General features: G+C 43.0%; 1 long non-coding RNA gene and 1 other non-coding gene across 2 annotated transcripts in view; one reads left to right on the forward strand and one right to left on the reverse strand.

Annotated features, from left to right (window-relative positions):
* Positions 1-2,767: 2,767 nt before the first annotated feature.
* LOC145509350 (uncharacterized) overlaps positions 2,768-21,293 on the forward strand; it is a 57,951-nt gene continuing 39,425 nt past the window's right edge. Inside the window, exon 1 of the long non-coding RNA XR_014056030.1 lies at positions 2,768-2,994. This is a non-coding gene — a long non-coding RNA (uncharacterized LOC145509350). The remainder of the gene's footprint in view (positions 2,995-21,293) is intronic.
* On the reverse strand, positions 17,042-17,148 carry LOC145511747 (U6 spliceosomal RNA). The gene has a single exon (XR_014058128.1). It is a non-coding gene; the product is annotated as a U6 spliceosomal RNA (small nuclear RNA).

The raw sequence follows: 21,293 nt of genomic DNA on the forward strand, positions 1-21,293 counted from the left end.
GTGTTGGAGAAGACTCTTGAGAGTCCCTTGGACTGCAAGGAGATCAAACTAGTCAATCCTAAAGGAAATCAGTCCTGAATATTCATTGGTAGGACTGATTCTGAAGCTGAAGTTCCAATACCTGGGCCACCTGATGTGACAAACAGACTGATTAGAAAAGATTGACGGCAGGAGGGAAAGGGGATGACAGAGGGTGAGATGTTTGGATGGCATCACCGACTCGATGGATGTGAGTTTGAGTAAGCTCTGGGAGTTGCTGATAGGGAAGCCTGGTGTGCTGCAGTCCGTGGGGTCACAAAGAGTTGGGCATGACTGAGTGACAGAACTGAACTGAAAATTCCTATTCAGGTATTTTGTAAACTTTTTTACTGATAGTTTCTTTTTAAAGATTTTTTATTTTCAACCTTCGTTGTATCCTTATGTCTTTCTCACTAACTTCACAGGCTCTGCCCTCAATCTTTCCCAGCATCAGGATCTTGTCCAATGAGTCAGCTTTTCGCATCAGGTGGCCAAAGTATTGGAGCTTCAGCATCAGTCCTTCCAGTAAATATTCAGGGTTGATTCCATGTCTAATTCCAGTATCTGAACTCTACGGTGGGCTTTTTCTCATGAAAGCTAACCTACTGTCAGCTAGCTTTCATGAGCCCTGTTCTCTTTTACTTTGTGAGCTCTGCTGGTTCACTGACCTCTTTAAGTCCTGGATTTAAGGTTTTCACACCACTCGGAGAGTTGCATGAACATCCATGGCAGAGCGAATCTGGGCATGTTACATCTTCAGGGAGACTTAACTTCCTTCCTTCTTTCGAACAGCAAATTTTGAAATAGGCAGTTTTTTTTGCCTTCTCTGGGAGCTGGGGTTGGGTAGGTGGATTCTTTTTAGTTCACCATTACTGAACTTGATAGGGATGGAGATTCTAGCCAAGACTACCCATTTAATTTAGGAAAGGGCTTTTCTCTTCTTTCTGTGGCCCTACTGCCCCAAATCTGCAGTTAATGTGACTTGCTTAGTTGCTCAGTCGTGTCCAACTCTTGTGACCCTATGGGCTGTAGCCCACCAGGCTCCTCTGTCCATGGGATTTTCCGGGCAACAATACCAGAGTAGGTTGCCATTTCCTCCTCCAGGGGATCTTCCCGACCCAGGGATCAAACCCGAATTTCTGGCATCACTTAGTTAAGTAAATTCTCCAGTTAAACAAGACTCTACCTTGCTGACTTTGCATTTTCACGACGCAGCTGTGTCATTCATAAGCTCCCTGGATCCTGCAGTTCTTAGCCTTATATTCATGGAACGCAACAGTAGGTTTGTTTGTTTTTGTGTTTTTTTTCATTAAATATCAGCTTAGGCTTTTAAATTAGAAAGTTTTTAGTCTTTCCTTCCGGAAAAAAATGCCCTACGAATACAATGTTATATTTATGATATTTTGAGCTGAAAACGGTAACAAACCTGCTCCTTTTATCCAAGTTCTCCAAATTGCAAACATCGGCAAGAGCGTTGGAATGGTAGCAATCGGCCTGAAAGAAAGAAGCCGGCTTTGTGGTTTATTGATAACAGACAATAAAAGACACATGAACGATGTCAAGCATAGTCAAGGTTATTTTAAAACAAATCGTTCTTGTTCATGGAGACGAGTTTTTTCTTCTTTTTTATGTTTAAAAAAAACAAAACCCCACTTATTTGAAAGTTCGAACATTCTGCCAAAAGAGGGCAGTATTCACCTACAGTAGAATAAAAAGTAACTAAACAATTACCGCGGAGAAGGCAATGGCACCCCACTCCAGTACTCTTGCCTGGAAAATCCCACGGACAGAGGAGCCTGGTAGGCTGCAGTCCATGGGGTCGCTAAGAGTCGGACCCGACTGAGCGACTTCACTTTCACTTTTCACTTTCATGCATTGGAGAAGGAAATGGCAACCCACTCCAGTGTTCTTGCCTGGAGAATCCCAGGGACGGGGGAGCCTGGTGGGCTGCCGTCTGTGGGGTCGCACAGAGTCAGACACGGCTAAAGCGACTTAGCAGCAGCAGCAGCAGCAGCAAACAATTACTGAGAGAAGGCGAATGAATTTGTTTTCCCTCATACTCATAAGGTGGATAAAATTTGACAAAACGTTCTCCACTCACCATCTTTGTCTCCCACGCTGGTCATCTGGAATTGTTGCCTAAATTGACCAAGTTTTACTTTGTTTTTCTGTTTTATATATCTTTCTAAGTTCTACTTTATGGATGAGAGTTGTTGGAAGACTTCAGTCTCTAAAGATAGAACCAAGAACTTCTCATACATACCTTACCGAGCAACCAGAAAGTGCGCGCTGAACCGAGAGAGGCATTCACTGTAGAAGCTTCTCCTTCCACGGGTGCTCGTGCGCGAAGCGGTCAAGCGCTGTGTCTGCGGGCGCGGGGCCCCGGGGGGCGCTCCGCGCACACGCGCGTCCGCGGGCGAGTCTGCTCCGGGGGTGAGGGCGGGGGCTCAGGGCGCACACCGGTCCTGTTACATATTCAGTAGTCAAGGAGAAATCAGAAATCACTGGCCCAGTGTCTGAGGAGCGCAATATACAGAAAGAAAGGAAACCATCTTTTGAGAGCAGACAGAAGTAGGGAGTATGTGCACGTGGATAAGCCAATTATCACCACACCTGCCCGTTAGGGTTTGAAATGTTATCGGATATAAAGAAGAAAAGCTGTCCTGCGTGGACGAAATAACTAGTCACTGTGAGCTCCGAAGCCCTTCCGGCAGCTGAGAGACTGGGCTCCGGAAACGGTGCCGCGACCGTGGGAGGAGGACGCGCGCCTGCCCGGCGGCTTTGACACGGATGGGTCCTCGCCCCGTGACCCCCGCACGCCCCGGACGAGCCTGCCAGACCCTCCTCCCACCCACCGCCCCCGGGTCTCGGCCCAGATCGAGTGGTCAGAGCCGGCTTCTACCTTTCCTGCGACCCCCGGCCTCCGCGCTTAGACTGGAAGGGAAAGCGCGAGCAGTGAAGCGCTGAAATGAACTGGTGCGTTCCTGGGTCCGTCTCCTTTCCAACATCTTCCAGAAATTTCCGCGGAAAATTGTCTTCTTCATTCCTTTGGTAACTTTCCTGCACAGATTCCCAATTTAGTCCCTTTATCATCCCCACCCCCACTCCACCCTACTCCCATCTTTCCTAATCTGGATTGGATGAACGGGGTGTGTTGCATTTGGAAATAACTCACGTAACCTCGCGCGGGGCTCGCGTCCATGCCGCGTACTGCTCCGGGCTGGCCCTCGCCCCACACCCTCCGGTAGGCGATGCTCCTGGTTCCCCCAAACCACTCCCCTCACCCTCTCCCCCGCACCGCCACCCCACCGCCCCGCCAACCAGGCCAGGAACGCGGGGGCGGGGGCCTCTAGGCACCCAGTTCAGCACCCAGGGACCCCGTGGGCTGGGAGAGCACACCACATCCTACTTCCACGTGGGATATGGGGAATCATGAAATGAGGGTTTTTAGCTCGATAAAGAAAGTTGACACTGGTGGTTGGCTGTTACACATAAAACATATATATTCGGCTCATATGTCTTCATTGTACTTTTATTAAGTATTTTGTTAATTTTGTTTGCTCCTGAATATGGAATTGTCTTACTAGAAAAACTCACAAGACAGATTCTTAAGCCCAGGGCCGCTTCCCGCAAAGTGGATGCTCTTCCCGGCTTGTCAAGTCTGAGGACCGTAAATAGCAAATCTCCGCGTGTTTTTTAGAAAGTAAAAGAGCATACTTTTGGAAAAGAATACTTGCAGAAACTGAATCATAAATAAAATATAGCTTCTGGCAGGAATTGGGACGCCAAGAAGAAGACGTAAGGGCTATTTTAAGAACCATCCTGGTCTGTCGTTTGCAAGTGAAGGCGTGAGGGCTGCACACAGGAGCTGAACTCAGCGACCTGGGTGTGAAGTGGGCTCTGCCTGGTCCGCCCTGGGATCCAGGGCGAGATGCTCAGTCCCACAGAGCCTATTCCTTCCTCCACAGCAACAACAATATCTGACTTGGAGAATTGTGGGTCTGGAACTAACAAGGATGAGGAAGTGCTTCGAGGGTGCCTGGTCCATGGGAGCCATGCAGTGGGGTAAATCCTGTGCTTCTTACAGATGTGTGTAGAGGAGGACGTGGAGGAGGAAGACAATGAGGACACGAGGGTGACGTGTCTGAGCCTCTCCAAGAGCAGAGGGTCAGGGGGAGGAGCAGAGCTTGCCAGGATGGTGGACACCCGCCCGCCTCCCACCACAGCCCGCGGTGGTCGCCTGAGTGAAGTCATCCCGAGGCCTCGCCTCTGATGGTGTGACTCTCGGTTACTGCGGAGAAGCGATTTAGTTCCCGGGTCTATGAGTGTTGCTCAGGTCTGGACTCTGTTTCCACCCCACATCTCTGTGCCTTCCTCGCTTCCTGTCACACCTCGGAGGACACGCTCACTACCCCCCACCCCCGACTCCAGCTCACTTTATGCAGCCTATGTGCTTGGCACTGACTAAATTGTGGGTAAAAAGGGCACTTATTAGAAATCTGAGAACTGAAGGTGAGGCTGGGAGGTACCTTGGCCCCCTGTTCTGCTGAGGGTGGGTGAGCTCTCATCTGGCAACAAGGTGCTGTGGGAGCCCCATGACTCTGGCCGCCGATGTTTACTGGGGATCATTGCTTCTGGAGCCCTTGCAGGGTGTCAGTGTCCTGGTGCTTACACCATCCTCTGTGCTTGATGATGATGAGGTTCCTACCACAGGGATGTGGAGGGAGTGCTCGGAGGGGTACTCTGTCCCCCTCATGGGTAAAAGGGGGAAGTCTTCCTGCCATGGGAGGGAGCAGTGATGACAGAGCTTCTAGGCTGTTGAGTTGTGTGTACACACGGGCAGGTGGCTGTGAGACTGCACGTAGGAAAAGGGAAGTTCATGCATCTTATTTACCTCACTTTGCCTTGAACGTGAAAATGTTGAAGGTTTGAGTCACAACTCGTGAGCCTGCTGTGAAGGATGTAGCCACTGACGGAGGTGAGGGCAGCCTAGTGTGTTGGGCTGACTGTGCCTGCCTCTGTCTGAAGGTGCCTGTGATGGGGGATGCAGACTAGAGTCTACTCTGAACACAGGGGGGCTTACAGCCCACATGGGGATTCGGGGTGGCAGGTGTGAGATGACTGGCAGGTATGAGATGACTAAGAGGAGACACAGTGGTGGTGGGGAGTCTCTTGCTGGAGGTAGAATGGGGGGATCGCACCTCTGGGGTGGGGGGGTCACTCGACACCCACCTGGCAGATAGAAGAAGGGCTGCCCCCCCATCCCTTTGAACGATCATGAGTGGAGCAGTGTATTAAGTTGCTGTTGGTATTTTTCTTGATGGATTAATTTCATGATAAAGGTAATAAATATTAGAATCACTGGTTTTCTAACTTTTGTCCATGTAGCTTTTTCTCTATTGAGGATATAAAATTTCTCTCCCTTTGTTCTGCTGAGGTTTGCAATCATATCAGCCTGTAAATTTGCACCAACAGGCTTTGTGGATGTAGAGTACTAATTAGTAAGCCAGCCACTTGTGTAAATAACTACTGTATAAATACATGTTCAACATAGTTTATGGGAGAACAAGCCCTATAAAAGCTATATTACTCTTATGTACGTATTTAATTTTGGAACAAAATGAATCACAGTGAAACCTTAAATTTCAGAAGTCCTTCCTTGGGTAAATTGTATGCAGAATACAATTTCACAATGACTGAAAATAGCTTGCATTCTTACTCTAAAGTGTGAAAATATCTTATGATAGTAGACACATTTTTTTATCTTTTATATGAATTTCCTAAAATAACATGGAGGAATTAGGTATATACATTTTCAAATTATAGTTGTTTTTTTTTTTAGAAATAACCAATGTCTGTTCTTTTATATCTACTCTATTGACATACTTTTAACTCATTCTTTTAAATCTCTTTTGTGAACTTACATATTCAGAATATATATGATTCTTTTAATCATTTAAATATTAACAGCAATCTAAAGTTGTTAATACTTTTATCTTCCCACCATAGATAATTTAGAAACAGTAACATTGATGGCATTTCTCTGGAAAGCAGTAAGGAATAGCCTTTAAAAATGACGATTAATAAAGCATTTTTATTAGCTAGCTAGTTACTGCCATTGGAAGTTACATTGATTTTAGTCTTTTGAGGTTCGACACCATTGTTGTTGAGTGGGGAAGAAAATTCTGATATTCTTCCAAAACAAATTGTGGTTCAGCTTTGTCCGATCCTTTGTGAACCCATGGACTGCCGCATGTTAGGCTTCCCGGCCCTTCACTATCTCCTGAAGTTTGCTCAAACTCATGTCCATTGAGTCGGTGATGCTAACTAACCATCTCATCTTCTGCTGCCCTCTTCTCCTACCTTCAAGCTTTCCCAACATCAGGATCTTTTCCAATGAGTTGGCTCTTTGTATCAGGTGGCCAAAGTGTTGGAGTTTCAGCTTCAGCATCAGTCCTTCCAATGAATATTCAGGGCTGGTTCCTTTAGGACTGACTGGTTTTATCTCCTTGTTGTTCATGGGACTGTCAAAAATCTCCAGCACCACAATTCAAAAGCATCAGTTCTTCGGCACTCATCATCCTTTATTGTCCAACTCTCACATCTGCACATGACTACTGGATAAACCATAGCTTTGACTATACAGATGTTTGTTGGCAAAGTGACGTCTCTGCTTTTTAATATGCTATCTAGATTGGTCATAGGGCTTCCCTGATAGCTCAGTTGGTAAAGAATCTGCCTGCAATGCAGGAGACCCTAGTTTTGATTCCTGGGTCAGGAAGATCCGCTAGAGAAGGGATAGGTTATCCACTCCTGTATTCTTGGGCTTCCCTTGTGGCTCAACCGGTAAAGAATCCACCTGTAGTGCGGGAGACCTGGGGTCGATCCCTGGGTTGGGAAGATCCCCTGGAGAAGGGAAAGGCTACCCACTCCAGTATTCTGACCTAGAGAATTCCATGGACTACAGTCCATGCTGTTGCAAAGAGTTGGACACGACTGAGCAACTTTCACTTTCACTAGGTTGGTCATAGCATTCCTTACAAGAGGCAAGTATCTTAATTTCATGGCTGCAGACATCATCTGCAGTGATTATTGGAGCCCAAGGAAATAAAATCTGTCACTATTTCCATTTTTTCCCCATCTATTTGCCATGAATTGATGGGATCAAATGTAAAACATAGACTTCACTTTAAGAATTTGCTTAAAGTTCTAATATTATGAAGTGAAAGAATCCTGTTGTTCTAGTCACCATTAAACCATTAAAATTGCAGAGATATTTAACAGCTTTCCTATAGATTATACATCAATGGATTAAATAGGACACTCATATCAAGACACTGCATTGAAATTATACTGCAATCAGTATTTGATGCTCTTTTAAAACCATATTCTACATAGTAGCCATTTCTTCTTATATCAATTTTCATGTTCCCTAAGATTTTCTTAACCATGACTCCCAGGAGCAGGATTCTTTTGGGGAGAGTGTTTCCTAGAAAAGGCAAGGGCTGCTGCAGAGGATTGCAAGCCACTTTTCATGTTGCACATAAAGATTCAGTTCAGTGGTGAAACCTTGAATAACTGGTAATAAAAAATGGACCGCTGCTGGAAATGGTGTAAATTGTATACGCTTAGTTAAAGGACTTTTCAATGTGAAAGACTCAAGATACCCTGTTTCTTAGCAGAATGTTGAATTTGATAACATGGTAAATAAAGGCATGGGCTTCCCTGAGCCATGGGATCTTCCCTGGCTCAGTGGTAAAGAACCTGCCTGCCAGTGCAGGAGATGAGGGTTCGATCCCTGGATTGGGAAGATCCCCTGGAGAAGGTAATAACAATCCCCTCCAGTATTCTTGCCTGGGGAATCCCATGGACACAGAAATGTGGTGGGCATCCATGGGGTCACAAGAGTCAGACAGACTTAGAGACTAAACAACAAATAACAAACAAACAAAGGTAACCAATCTGGTCAAATTATAGCAAGTGAAAGTGAAAGTGGCTCAGTCATGTCCAACTCTGTGACTGCATGGACTATGCAGTCCATGGAATTCTCCAGGCCAGACCCTAACGCCTAAAGAATCTCAGGCGGATTCTTTACCAACTGAACTATAAGGGAAGCTTCCCTGGTAGCTCAGATGGTAAAATGTCTGCCTGCAATGCAGGAGACCCTGGCTTGATTCCTGGGTTGGGAGGATCTCCTGGAGAAGGGAATGGCAACCCACTCCAGTATTATTACCTGGAGAATTCCCTGGACAGAGGAGCCTGGTGGACTTCAATCCATGGAGTCGCAAAGAGTTGGACCAACCAAACTATAGAAAAGTGATCTGCTATACTGGACCTCCAAGAGGAAGTCCAATTCGGAATGCAGGCTGGAAAGGGGAGCTGGCTGGATCTGCCCCAGGGAAGCCTGGTCTACCCTGAGGGTCCCATCCTCCACCACATCCCTTCTTAGTCTTGGGTTCAGCAATAGATTCCTAGATCCAATACCAAAAGCCCAGTGACAAAAGAAAAAGTAGATAAATAGTTCTTCACCAAAATTAGCAACTAGGATGCCATTAAAAAATCAGACAAAGAATGGGAGAAAATTTTCAGATCATATATCTGACAAGAGTCTTTTGTAAATAGAACAAAGAGCCCTTCCACCTTGACAACAACACCAAAACAAGTAACACAGTCAAAATTGAGGAAAGTATTTGAAGAGCTGTTTGTTGAAAGAAAATACACAAATACCAATAAAGCCCATCAGAAGATGCTCAACGTCATTAGTCACTAAGGAGATGCAAATCAAAGCCAGAATGATCTACAACTTTAACTCTTGAGAATGGTGAAAATAAAAAGATAAAAACAAGTGTCAGCAAGGACGTGGAGAAACCCTGTTGATGGAATTGTGAAATAAATCACTTTGGCGAAGTTCTTGGCCATTCCTCAAAGCCTTAAATGTAGAATTACCATATGACCCAGTAACCCTAATCCTAGGTAGATAACCAATATAAACAAAGACATGTCTCCACACAAAAGGCTGTACAAGGATGTTTATAGTAGAGTGTCGTTGTTCAGTCACTAAGTCATCTCTGACTCTGTGGCCCCATGGACTGCAGCATGCCAGGCTCCTCTGTCCTCCACTATCTCCTGGAGTTTGCTCAGATTCACATTCATTGAGTTGGTGATGCTATGTAACCATCTCATCCTCTGCCACCCACTTTTTCTCCTGCCATCAGTCTTTCCCAGTAGCAGATTCTTTCCCAATGAATCGGCTCCTAGTAGTAGTATTCATCAGGATGTGATCCCAAAGCCCATCAACAAATAAGTGGATAGAGACAATGTGGTCTGTCCATTCCCTGGAACATCCTTCAGCAGTAAAAGGGCAATACTGATTCATGCTACAGTGTGGACAGTACTTGAAAATGCTTTGCTTAGTGAAAGGAGCCACACTCAAAAACCAACATATATTGTAAGGTTTTATTTGTATAAGCATCTAGAATAGACACATGGTGAGGGCGATCTGGTTGCGACATCTGTCACCTCATTGATTGCCAGGGTTGATTTGGCTGATCTGGCTGGCTAGGTGGGTGTCCCCTTTTCTTTCTCACCTCTTCCTGTGCATCCCTCCCGAAGCTGCATGCTCGGTTGAAGAGGATGACCATCCCCAATAGAGGAGGACTGGTCCTCGGTCAAGGGCATGCAAGCAGTTGTGCTCCCCTGCTAGAACCTCCAAGAAGCTCTCAAAATAGACACCTTGTAGAGACAGTGATGTAGGGGCCATGGAGTGGGTGAGTCCATGGGAGGATTTCTGCTTGTGAGGATGTGTGATGAGATAGATGAATGCAGGACATGATGTGTTTTGGGTTTTTTGGGGTGATGAAAATATTCTAAAAGTAGATACTGGTGATCACTGCACAGCTCTGCCAACACACTGCTGCTGCTTCTGCTAAGTTGTTCCAGTTGTGTCCGACTCTGTGCAACCTTATAGACAGCAGCCCACCAGGCTCCCTGTCCCTGGGATTCTCCAGGCAAGAACACTAGAGTGGGTTGCCATTTCCTTCTCCAGTGCATGAAAGTTAAAAGTGAAAGTGAAGTTGCTCAGTTGTGTCTGACTCTTAGCAACCCCAAGGACTGCAGCCCACCAGGCTCCGTCCGTGGGATTCCAGGCAAGAGTACTGGAGTGGGGTGCCATTGCCTTCTCTGGCTGCCAACACACTAAAAACACTGAATTGTACACTTTAAGTGGGTGAGTTTTTTGGCATGCAAATTCCATCTCAGTGTGGCTTTTATACAGTTTTCCCCTTGGCTTTCATTTTCTCATTTAAGAAATGAGAAAGTTAGGGTTGATCTTAGCTTCTTCTAGCGCTTCCGTGATGGCTCAGATAGTGGGAAGATCCTCTGGAGAAGGCAATGGCAACCCACTCCAGTATTCTTGCCTCGAGAATCCCATGGACAGAGGAGCCTAGCAGGTTACAGTCATGAAGTCACAAAGAGTCAGACACTTTGCACACACACACATCCTGTAAGCACACACACACATCCTGTAAGGTGAATCTCATTTGAGTCTCAGTTCAGTTCAGTCACTCAGTTGTGTCCGACTATTTGCGACTCCATGGACTGCAGCACGCCAGGCTTCTGTGTCCATCACCAACTCCCAGAGCTTTCTCAAACTCATGTCCATCGAGTTTGTGATGCCATCCAACCATCTCATCCTCTGTTGTCCCCTTCTCCTCCCACCTTCAATCTTTCCCAGCATCAGGGTCTTTTCAAATGAGTTAGTTCTTTGGATCAGGTGGCCAAAATATTGGAAGTTTCAGCTTCAACATCAGTCCTTCCATTGAATATTCAGGACTGATTTCCTTTAGGATTGACTGGTTTGATCTCCTTGCAATAGACATTTGAGTCTATGTCAGTGTATATGTTTGTCTCACACCCTGTGACAGATTTTTAAGTGAGGATTCATGTTATTTCTGTACTCTGAAGTGTCTGTTAAACAACATGTATATATATTTAGTACAAAATGCTGTTTATTGCACTTCCACCATAAATAGTGTTTTCTTTTTTAACAGCTCAGTAAGCCATCCTAACTTTATGAGCTATAGTAACTTCATTAACTGTCTTGTTCCCTCCTACAGGTCCATAATCTTGTTAAACTAAACAAGCAGCTGGAATGTGGAGTTAAGGAATCTAATTTAAAAATTAACTTCCCTTATACCTGTTAAGGATGAGAGATTTCCTAATTAGTCCTGACAAGGAGTCAGTTTTGATGGACTTTTTAATTTTAATAACATATTAGCTTACATATTTGTTTGTCAGATAGGTAGAGCAGCAGGGGTATCTTGAATTCCAAACTATTTGTAAAGAAAGTTGAGCTTTTTCCTTTTTCTCCAGGGAATTAGTCCAGAGCTAAGAGAGAAGTTGGAGCTCTGGACTAAAAGAATCCCCAGGGGCAGCATCCAGTGGGTGTTGGGAGGGGCTGGATTGAGCAGGGTTTGCTCAGGGTTTGTGTTTCTTGTAGCCTCGCTCTGATGTCTGCGTGCTTGGGGGAGCAGTCACCTCTCATTCTGGACAGATTGATTTTGGTGTAGGAAGACCGTGACTGCGCGTGGGTGAGAGGCCCTGGCTGGGTGAGGATGGTGGTTCTGACTCTGGGGTCTGCTCTGTGTGTAGGCTGTATGCAGTGCCATTGGGTGGGGGCGGTGTTGATGAAGACTGCAGAGCTCCTAGAGGACCAGTGCTGCGTCTGCACAAATGCAGAGTCTACTGCAGAAGAAAGTGAAACTGTTAGTCACTCAGTCGTGTCCGACTCTTTGTGACCCCATGGACTGTAGCCCACCAGGCTCCTCTGTCCATGGAATTCTCCAGGCAAGAGTACTGGAGTGGGTTGCCATTTCCTTCTCCAGGAGATCTTCCTGACCCAGGGATTGAACTCTGGTCTCCTGCATTGCAGACAGATTCTTTACTGCCTGAGCCACCAAGGCAGAGGCTGCTGGGACCACCTAATGTTTTTCCTTCCATGGGTGTGTTGTAACTGCGGGGTTTGGTAACTGGTCCAGCTTGTGGTCACCTTCATCGTGGTGATGTCACAGGTGTGGGTGTGTGGGTGCCCGTGCAGTGGCCGTGGACCTGGGGTCTGGAGAGCGGGCCCTTGTGGGTCAGCCGCAGTTCCTGTGCCCAGGGTGCTGGCCAGCCTGCAGCAGTGCTGGGTCGGGAGCCTGAGATGAGGGAGCAGAGCTGTTGTCTGCTGGGGAGCGTGGAACAAGCCAAGCAGGCTCTGGGGCTGGGTGTACCCTGGGGTGGAGTGCTGGCAGCTGTGGTTGTGGGCAGTGCGACAGAGGTACTGCTGGGGTCCCCAGTGGCAAAGGCTGCCCGGGCCCCATAAACCGGGCCGCGGACCACAGTGGTGCCCACCGCATGGCTGGTGTGACGGGACCGCCTTCTTCTTTGATCCTCGCTTCCTCCAGTGTATTTGCTGAGCTGGTCTCCCCATCAGTCCTTTCTGTGCAGTTTTTCTCCTTTTTTGCTCCACCGTGTTGCTGTAGATTCTTCACTGGACTCTTCAGCCCTCCTAAAGCTATTTTCACTTGTGAATAGCTGTCTAATTGTTTTTCGTTGCAGGGAATGAAGGCTGGTATCTCCTACTGTGTCATCTTGCTCAGTTTAGATTTTTTTTTTTTAATTATTATCAAAATACGTATGAAAAATAATGTGTTCAGTTTTGTATATTTAAGTTGGATTTGTATATTTAACTTGAGTGTATATTTAAATAGTCTTTGGATACAATCATGTTTAAAAAAATTCTTTAGACCATTGAGAAACAGTACATGACAAGATAAGGTTGGAAAAGAAGACACAAAAATAGAGCTCAGAAAAAGGGAAAATAGCAGCAGAAAGGTAGTGTTTTAGAAGCAGTCTGCTTAAATTTTTAAAAGCTGATAATAATGAAAGAGCAGGCTTCTGCCATTCATGACCCATATAAAATCTACATAGTTCATGACACATTTTTTCAGGTTTAATTACTGATCAAAACAATAAAAACAAGCCAAATGGACATTGCAAATTGTTTAGATTTTTTTACTACTGATCAAAATAATAAAAATGAGCAAGGAAATTATTCTCATCAAATCTACAATTTTTATCAGGTCTGATAAAACTGGTAAAACTACAGTCTTTACCAAATGAAGCTTGAATTACTGATCAAAATAATGAGAACAAATGCCAAAAGCACTTACATCAAATTCCTAACCCAGAAGCACAGATGCAGTTCTCATCCAGCATAAGATGATGAAGAAAATGGCTTCCCAGAATGGGCAGGTCGGAGGTGGAAGTCAGGACTGGGAGCCCCACTGCCTTCTGAGAGCTGATCCTGGAGGCTGGCCCTGCTTCCTGGAAATAAGGCAGTTAGGGCTCATGATGAAGAACCTTTTCATCAGGTGAAGAAGAAATAGAAACGAGCCTTTACATTCACAGATAGTGTATATCTTGTTACCATTTTTCTGTGTTTTCTAGTCTTTTGTCAGTTATTTATGATGGAAGCATTTGAGTTCTTTATGAGGAGAATATATAAAAAAATCACTATTACAGAGAAAAGCACACACAATACGGTGGCTAGAATTGAAAAAATTCTGAATAAATAGAAAAAAATTGGCATTTGACAAAGAGAGTGAAGTGAAAGTCACTCAGTGTGTCTGACTCTTGCATCCCCATGGACTGTAGCCTGCCAGGCTCTTCTGTCCATGGAATTTTCCAGGCAAGAGTATTGGAGTGGGTTGCCATTTCCTACTCCATTAATAAAGAGAAGCAATAGTAAAAAAAAAAAAAAAAAATTGGTATAATGTTCTAGAAATACTTAGCCAAATATAGTGATACTTTATTTATTTATAGGGCTTCCCTGGTAAAGAATTCAGTGTATTTTCCTTGACTATGAATATAATTGGTGGTGGAGATAACTGGAGATTTTTTAAAATTATCACTAAATTGGATGATCATGTACAAATAATTAAGAACAGCTGATTTCTTGTTAAAACTCACCTATTAATTTTTTCAAATATCTTAATTTTACTTTTGGAGGCTCTGTTCTGAAATGTATCCATTTAACTTTTTATCCATTTGGTAACTTGCTAATATTTAAATTTATCCAGAATCTTTATAAGCAAATTCATGAAGAAATTTATAATGTAAAAATTGCTGCATGTATAGTTAGCTTACAATTATAGATATGATTCATGGTTACTTTTTAAATGAAAATATACTGGTTATGATTGTAAAATCAAATATATCTATTTAAATAAATATGTGTTCTTGAATAGGAAGACTTAACATCATAAAGATGAAATTGGGCATGTTCAGGGTAGTATGGCTGTAGACTGGATTCAGCATCATAAAAGTCTTTTTTAAAAGTTAGTTTATGCATTTAATATAGTACAATAAAAGTACCATCAGATTTTTTTTTCTGGAATGAGATAAGTTGATTATAAAGTCCACTCAGAGGAAAATATAGGTAAGAACTGCTAGAAAAACTCTAAGGGCAACAGGGCCAGTTAGAAGCACTAGATACAGCAGATAATAAAGCTCATGATAAAGCTTCTCAGAAAAATAATAAACTGGGAAATTCTAGTAAGGTTAGCAGATGAGATTAAGGATGCCCTTGGGCTTAATTATTACAAATTTATGGAGAATCTACTCTTCAGGGTCAGAGGTTTTCCCCAGCAAAGGACAGCAGCATGAGCTGACAATTAGCCTGTAAATAGTTGGCCTTAGAAAGCAAAGAGGAACCGAAGAGTCTCTTGAAGAGAAGAATGAAAAAGTTGGCTTAAAACTCAACATTCAAAAAATTGAAATCATGGCATCCAATCCCATCACTTCATGGCAAATGGGTGAGGAAACGATGGAAACAGTGACAGAATTTATTTTCTTGGGCTCCAAAATCACTGCAGATGGTGACTGCAGCCACTAAATTAAAAGATGCTTGCTCCTTGGAAGAAAAACTATGACCATCTTAGATAGCATATTAAAAAGCAGAGATACTACTTTGCCAACAAAGATCCATCTAGTCAAAGCTATGGTTTTTCCAGTAGTCATGTATGAATGTGAGAGTTGGACTACAAAGAAAGCTGAGGGCCAAAGAATTGATGCTCTTGAACTGTGGTGTTGGAGAAGACTGTTGAGAGTCCCTTGGACAGCAAGAAGATCCAACCAGTCCCTCCTAAAGGAAATCAGTCCTGAGTATTCATTGGAAGGACTATGCTGAAGCTGAAGCTGCAATACTTTGGCCACCTGATGTGAAGAACTAACTCATTTGAAAAGACCCTGATGCTGGGAAAGATTGAAGGCAGGAGGAGAAGGGGACAACAGAGGATGAGATGGTTGAATGGCATCACCAACTCGATGGACATGAGTTTGCGCAAGCTTCGGGAGTTGGTGATGGACAGGGAAGCCTGGCATGCTGCAGTTCATGGGGTCGCAATGAGTTGGACACGACTGACAGACTGAACTGAACTGATAGGTTTATTATAGTCATAAAAATACCGTACACATTTATATGTAATACTGAGTGACTGAACTGAACTGAATTGGCCTCAAATATGGTTTGGCTCATTCCAGGTGTGGACTGGTTACAGAGGAGAAACAAGAGAGCTGAATGAATATACAGAGAAAAATTACAAATCTGGTTCATTTCATTTAAACTATGCTGCATAGATAGGATATAGATGACACACACAGGCAGGGGTGGTTTGGGTGTTGATAAGATTAACAGGTGATAAGTTTTGATGGAATTGAGGAATTTATAAAGTAGAGGAAGTACAGGCAATAATCCTTTTCTGTCCTCAAGGAGTTCAAAAGTTAGTGGGCAGTTAAACAATATACACACAAACACACATGCAAAGACACACAAAATCTAAGTATAAACAATTCAGATGGCATTCTGAGATCCTTTATGTAATTGGAAATTATATATATATATATGTTTTCTTGATGTTAAGGATATAATCAAATGTGCTCTTGTAAACCTGTTAATCTCTATTGTAGGAATATACATGTTCAGTATAAGTGTGGCAGAACAACTTCATGATGGCAGAACAGTGTGAACAGAAAGTGTAAGACTGTCCATGTGGACATAGCATAGATGATGATAGCTTGAATTCTTTCCAGGGTTGTTCACCCTTTAAAACTTTGATAACAAAATTAGTCTTTTTGGTTCATGGTGGCAGATTGACTGCCTTGTATATTTACATTTTACTAGGTTCACTGATGTGACTGTTAAAATTGACTATTTGTTAAAATACAAATTGACTGTTTGTTTCACAATGACAACTTGATGGGCTTTTGAAAGCAGTTATATTTACGTTTTACAAGATCTGCTACTCTGAACGTTTGTCGGTATAACAGGATCCACCTTTGACACTTGCTTTTAAGCAAAAACCAAGAAGAGCAAGTTTGAAAGTGTGTTTGGAGGTTCCGAACAGAGCATGTGTCTACCTGGGAAAGTTCTGCTCCTCCACGAAGCAGTATGTGTATAGAGGATGCCTGTGAACAAATAAAGGAAAGACTGCAGGTCTGCCAGCCTGAGAATCTCAGCTGCCACATTCAAACACCCTTGTTATTACATGAGGTTTCAGAAAAATGGATTGGGTGGGGAATGGTTTGTTTACTACAGCAGAAATGTGGCTTTATATCCGAATATCAGAGAGGATAAGAAGTTGGTGTGTTGGCTCAGAAAGACTGGTAGATGATAGATATAGGTGGGTAGGTAGATAGGTAGGTAGGTGGCTAACTGAATAGTGGCTGGTGCTCAGTAAGTAATAGGTACATTAGTTTTGGTTATTATCTTTGACAAAATCCATCTTCTTATTGTCTCATTAATTCAGGTCATTCGATGGTGGCAAGTACCCCATTTTTTTTTTCAACATGCATCAGCCATAGGTATACATATATCCCCTCCCTTTTGAACTTCCCTCCCAACTCCCTCCCCATCCCACCCCTGTAGGTTGATACAAAGCCCCTGTTTGAGTTTCCTGAGTCATACAGCAAATTCCTGTTGGCTGAAAATACGGAACACTTCACGAATATGTGTATCATCCTTGTACAGGGGCCATGCTAATCTTCTCTGTATCATTCCAATTTTAGTATATGTGCTGCCGAAGCAAGCACAAGTACCCCATTTTTAACATAAAAGATAAAATCTGAGTTTTAATATTGCATATTTTGTTGAGTCTCCAGAGGTGTTGCTTTATGACACACATTTGGCTGTAGAAGACCTGAATTGGGGCATGAAATAGTTAAATCCTAATTTGCTCATTACTTGGGGAAGGCTCAAAGATTGCAGTGTATTAAAAAAAAACAAGCAAACTTTTAAATCTTGGATAGTCTGTTTGGTATGTCTAGTTTTTTAAGAAGAGAGTGATAGAATTCCAGATCATAGTGCTTCCCCGAGTATACAAAAAAAATCAATCTAAATAAATATTTTAAAGACAGCCAATTATTGGGCTTGAACCAGAAAACCATTTCAATGCTGGGTTTTCTCTTTTCTTCTCTTTTACTATCTTGACTGTAACTTGCTGCTTTCTTTTCTCTGACTTCTCAACTTGGTTTTACCTCTAAGTAACTCTGATCATGTGCTGCTATAGTCTTGTCAAAAATTTTCCCTTGTCTTCCTGCTCTCCCTCCAGACCACTGTGTATAACCTGGGTCCTAATGTTTTGCAAGAAAAACAGATTTTTCTCTGTCAGAAAGAAATCATTATATATTTAATATTTTATACTTGTTTTCAGTTGAGGTGAATCTTCAAGAGTCTACATAGATGGTTGTGGAATGACAGATGAGTCAGCATGATTTGACCTACTTGGGATTAGCTTGAAGATTCATCTGTTTACTAATATTTGTCTTTGTAAATATTTGATGGTGATGGTATTTAGAAGTCACAAAGGTGTTTCATAATTTATAGGAGTAATATTTTAAAATCCGATGTCACTTTTCTCCCCCTGTAGATGAGTCTTCTCTTGTTCTAGTCTTTAATGTCGTAAGTAATAGTAGTATTAGTCCTCAGTTGCATCTGACTCTTTGGAACCCCATGAATGGTAGCTGACCAGGCCCCTCTGTCCATGGAATTCTCCAGGCAAGAATACTCTTCTTCAGGGGATCTTCCCAACCCAGGGATTGAACTGGATCTCCTGCACTACAAGCAGATTCTTTGCTATCTGAGCCACCAGGGAAGACCTTAGTATCTTAAGAATTCTAACAAAGTTTCCTGATGAAGCAGGTGGCCTCACTGGAAATAAACTGTTTCCTGCATCATGTGTTTCAGATGAGACTGAGAATACAATGTGTACAAGATACCACACGTATACACACATCACATGTGCAGACCACAACTTACATTATGTGCATAAGCAACATGCACATATGTGTACATATATGCATGTATACATGTCTACAAACGTGTATATAGACATATACACGTGCATACATACATATACTGCATGTGTTGGTACATGTGTTTAATAAAATATGGGAACAGAATTGTCATTCTTTAATCAGAAATGTTGGTATGGTGGTAGATTTGGGAACTCAAGGAAGAATAGTAATGATTTTTGAACATTAAAGAGATTATTCAGAGAAAGAAATGTGACAAATTCAGGACAAAGTTAGTGTCCGGGGTTAACTCGATGTGGACTGGCCACGTGGCTTTCAGCCAGCATAGGAGTTCCTGGAACACACGGAGGACTGTGCGGTTTACTGGGTCATTGACTGGAGCCGGGAACAGTGCATAAAGAGGGCCATTATCTCTGTATGGCATCAGCTCTACTGCAGACCATAGGTTGGCTGTCCTGCCTGCCAGCTCTGATGGCCAGAGCACTGGGCAGTCGTAAATAATGAGAAGTGGCCTCGGTGCCACAGGTGAGGTGTCTGTGGCTCTAGGTTCTGTTTGGAGAATTATGGCTGAACCTTTAGTGGTGAGAGGTCAGGAGCTGTTGCGTTCTGGACCCTGGCTGTCTGGGTAATTGTGTATAATGGCTAAAATAATCACCTGCTCCATTAACCAGCACACTTCTGTCAGATTAATCCATCATCAAAAAAGCATAGAACAAAGATTTTAAAATATACTATAAATGAACCCTCTAGCATTGACGCTGGCAGGAGATTTTAGAAGTTTTGCCTTTTGTAGCTGTTATAGGATATTCAGAAACATGTGCGCCAATCCAATTAGCTGACTTTCCCTATACATTTAGACGTGACACAATCATTTAACTTTGAAATTTTAAGTGTTTTTATCCAAAACAATCTGTACTTCTCATTTGCCAGAGTGCATTTCCCAAAGCTTTCCAAGTTGCTGAAAGGTGACTTTTTGGTAACTTGTTTGACTGTTCAAACACAATTTATTTCTGCCACCTGTTATTTTTCTCCCTGGATTTTTGATAAGTTGTTTCTGGACCATTTGATCACCCTATAAAAGCCTTCCCTTCTGTGTGTAGTTGACTCTGGGTTTGACAGTTCAGCAAATGCACAATGAGAGTTCACTCAGTGCCAAGAGCTGTGCAGTTTATTTTTTCAAGGAAAATGCTTAAGCTGAATGTGTGTAACTCTCCATCTGTTTATTGAAGAATATGCTCCTTTGTTAGCATGACCATGGTGATAATTTTCAATTTAAAGAGAGACTTAATGAAAACAAGCATGTTTATAGTACTCTTTTGGGGATATTTTAGGGTGATTTAATTAAATAAAAATTATTTTTGAAATGTCTTTTGTGACAAGCTGAAAGAAAAAAACAACTGAAGTTATTCTTTTAAAGATAAGATGTTATCCCGATGCTTTTGCTCACATTTAAATTGTACAAAGATCATAGCATCTTTCTGAGTCACTAGAATTCACATTACACCCCAGCTCAAGAGCTTTGCAGCCTGTCGTGTTCATCTGGGCCTCCTACAACTCTTCATCCCTCTGTCCTATAACCTTGGTTCCTGTTTAGAATCAGCCCCTTCTGTTATTTCTCCTAATTGTCATGACCAGTCTCCATGTGTTAAGGGTCGCTAAGGATCCCTCGAGCTTCTAGGCTGGTGCTGTGGGCAGTCTGCTCCTGACCTCCCTGTGTCTCATCCTAGTCCTGGAGGTCCTGGGGTGTAAGAAGTTTCTCCCCAACAGTAAAGCAAACAAATTAATAAACAGTATGAGACAAAATACTTTATAACTTGTAAGTAATGGTTTATAAAGAAATCTTGTTACTAGTGAGATACTCAGTGAGAAGCCTAGCACAGTGACAGCTATTAGCAAGAAGCTAATTCTAAGCATTTAAGAAGAGGTGGCAAGAATACACAGAAGAACTGTACAAAAAAGATCTTCACGACCCAGATAATCACAATGGTGTGATCACTCACCTAGAGCCAGACATCCTGGAATGTGAAGTCAAGTGGGCCTTAGAAAGCATCACTACGAACAAAGCTAGTGGAGGTGATGGAATTCCAGTTGAGCTATTTCAAATCCTCAAAGATGATGCTGTGAAAGTGCTGCACTCGATATGCCAACAAATTTGGAAAACTCAGCAGTGGCCACAGGACCGGAAAAGGTCAGTTTTTGTTCCAATCCCAAAGAAAGGCAATGCCAAAGAATGCTCAAACTCCCGCACAATTGCACTCATCTCACATGCTAGTAAAGTAATGCTCAAAATTCTCCAAGCCAGGCTTCAGCAATACATGAACCATGAACTTCCAGGTGTTCAAGCTGGTTTTAGAAAAGTCACAGGAACCAGAGATCAAATTGCCAATATCCACTGGATCATCGAAAAAGCAAGAGAGTTCCAGAAAAACATCTATTTCTGCTTTATTGACTGTGCCAAAGCCTTTGACTGTGTGGATCACAAGAAACTGTGGAAAATTCTTCAAGAGATGGGAATACCAGACCATCTGACCTGTCTCTTGAGAAACCTGTATGCAGGTCAGGAAGCAACAGTTAGAACTGGACACGGAACAACAGACTGGTTCCAAATAGGAAAAGGAGTACACCAAGGCTGTATATTGTCACCCTGCTTATTTAACTTCTATGCAGAGTGCATCATGAGAAACGCTGGGCTGGAAGAAACACAAGCTGGAATCAAGATTGCCGGGAGAAATATCAATAACCTCAGATATGCGGATGACACCACCCTTATGGCAGAAAGTGAAGAAGAACTAAAGAGTCTCTTGATGAAAGTGAAAGAGGAGAGTGAAAAAGTTGGCTTAAAGCTCAACGTTCAGAAAACTAAGATCATGGCATCTGGTCCCATCACTTCATGGGAAATAGATGGGGAAACAGTGGAAACAGTG

Source organism: Giraffa tippelskirchi, chromosome 6, assembly GCF_054371585.1.
Source record: "Giraffa tippelskirchi isolate mGirTip1 chromosome 6, T2T-mGirTip1v1.2.pri, whole genome shotgun sequence".
NCBI classification, from domain to species: domain Eukaryota; kingdom Metazoa; phylum Chordata; class Mammalia; order Artiodactyla; family Giraffidae; genus Giraffa; species Giraffa tippelskirchi.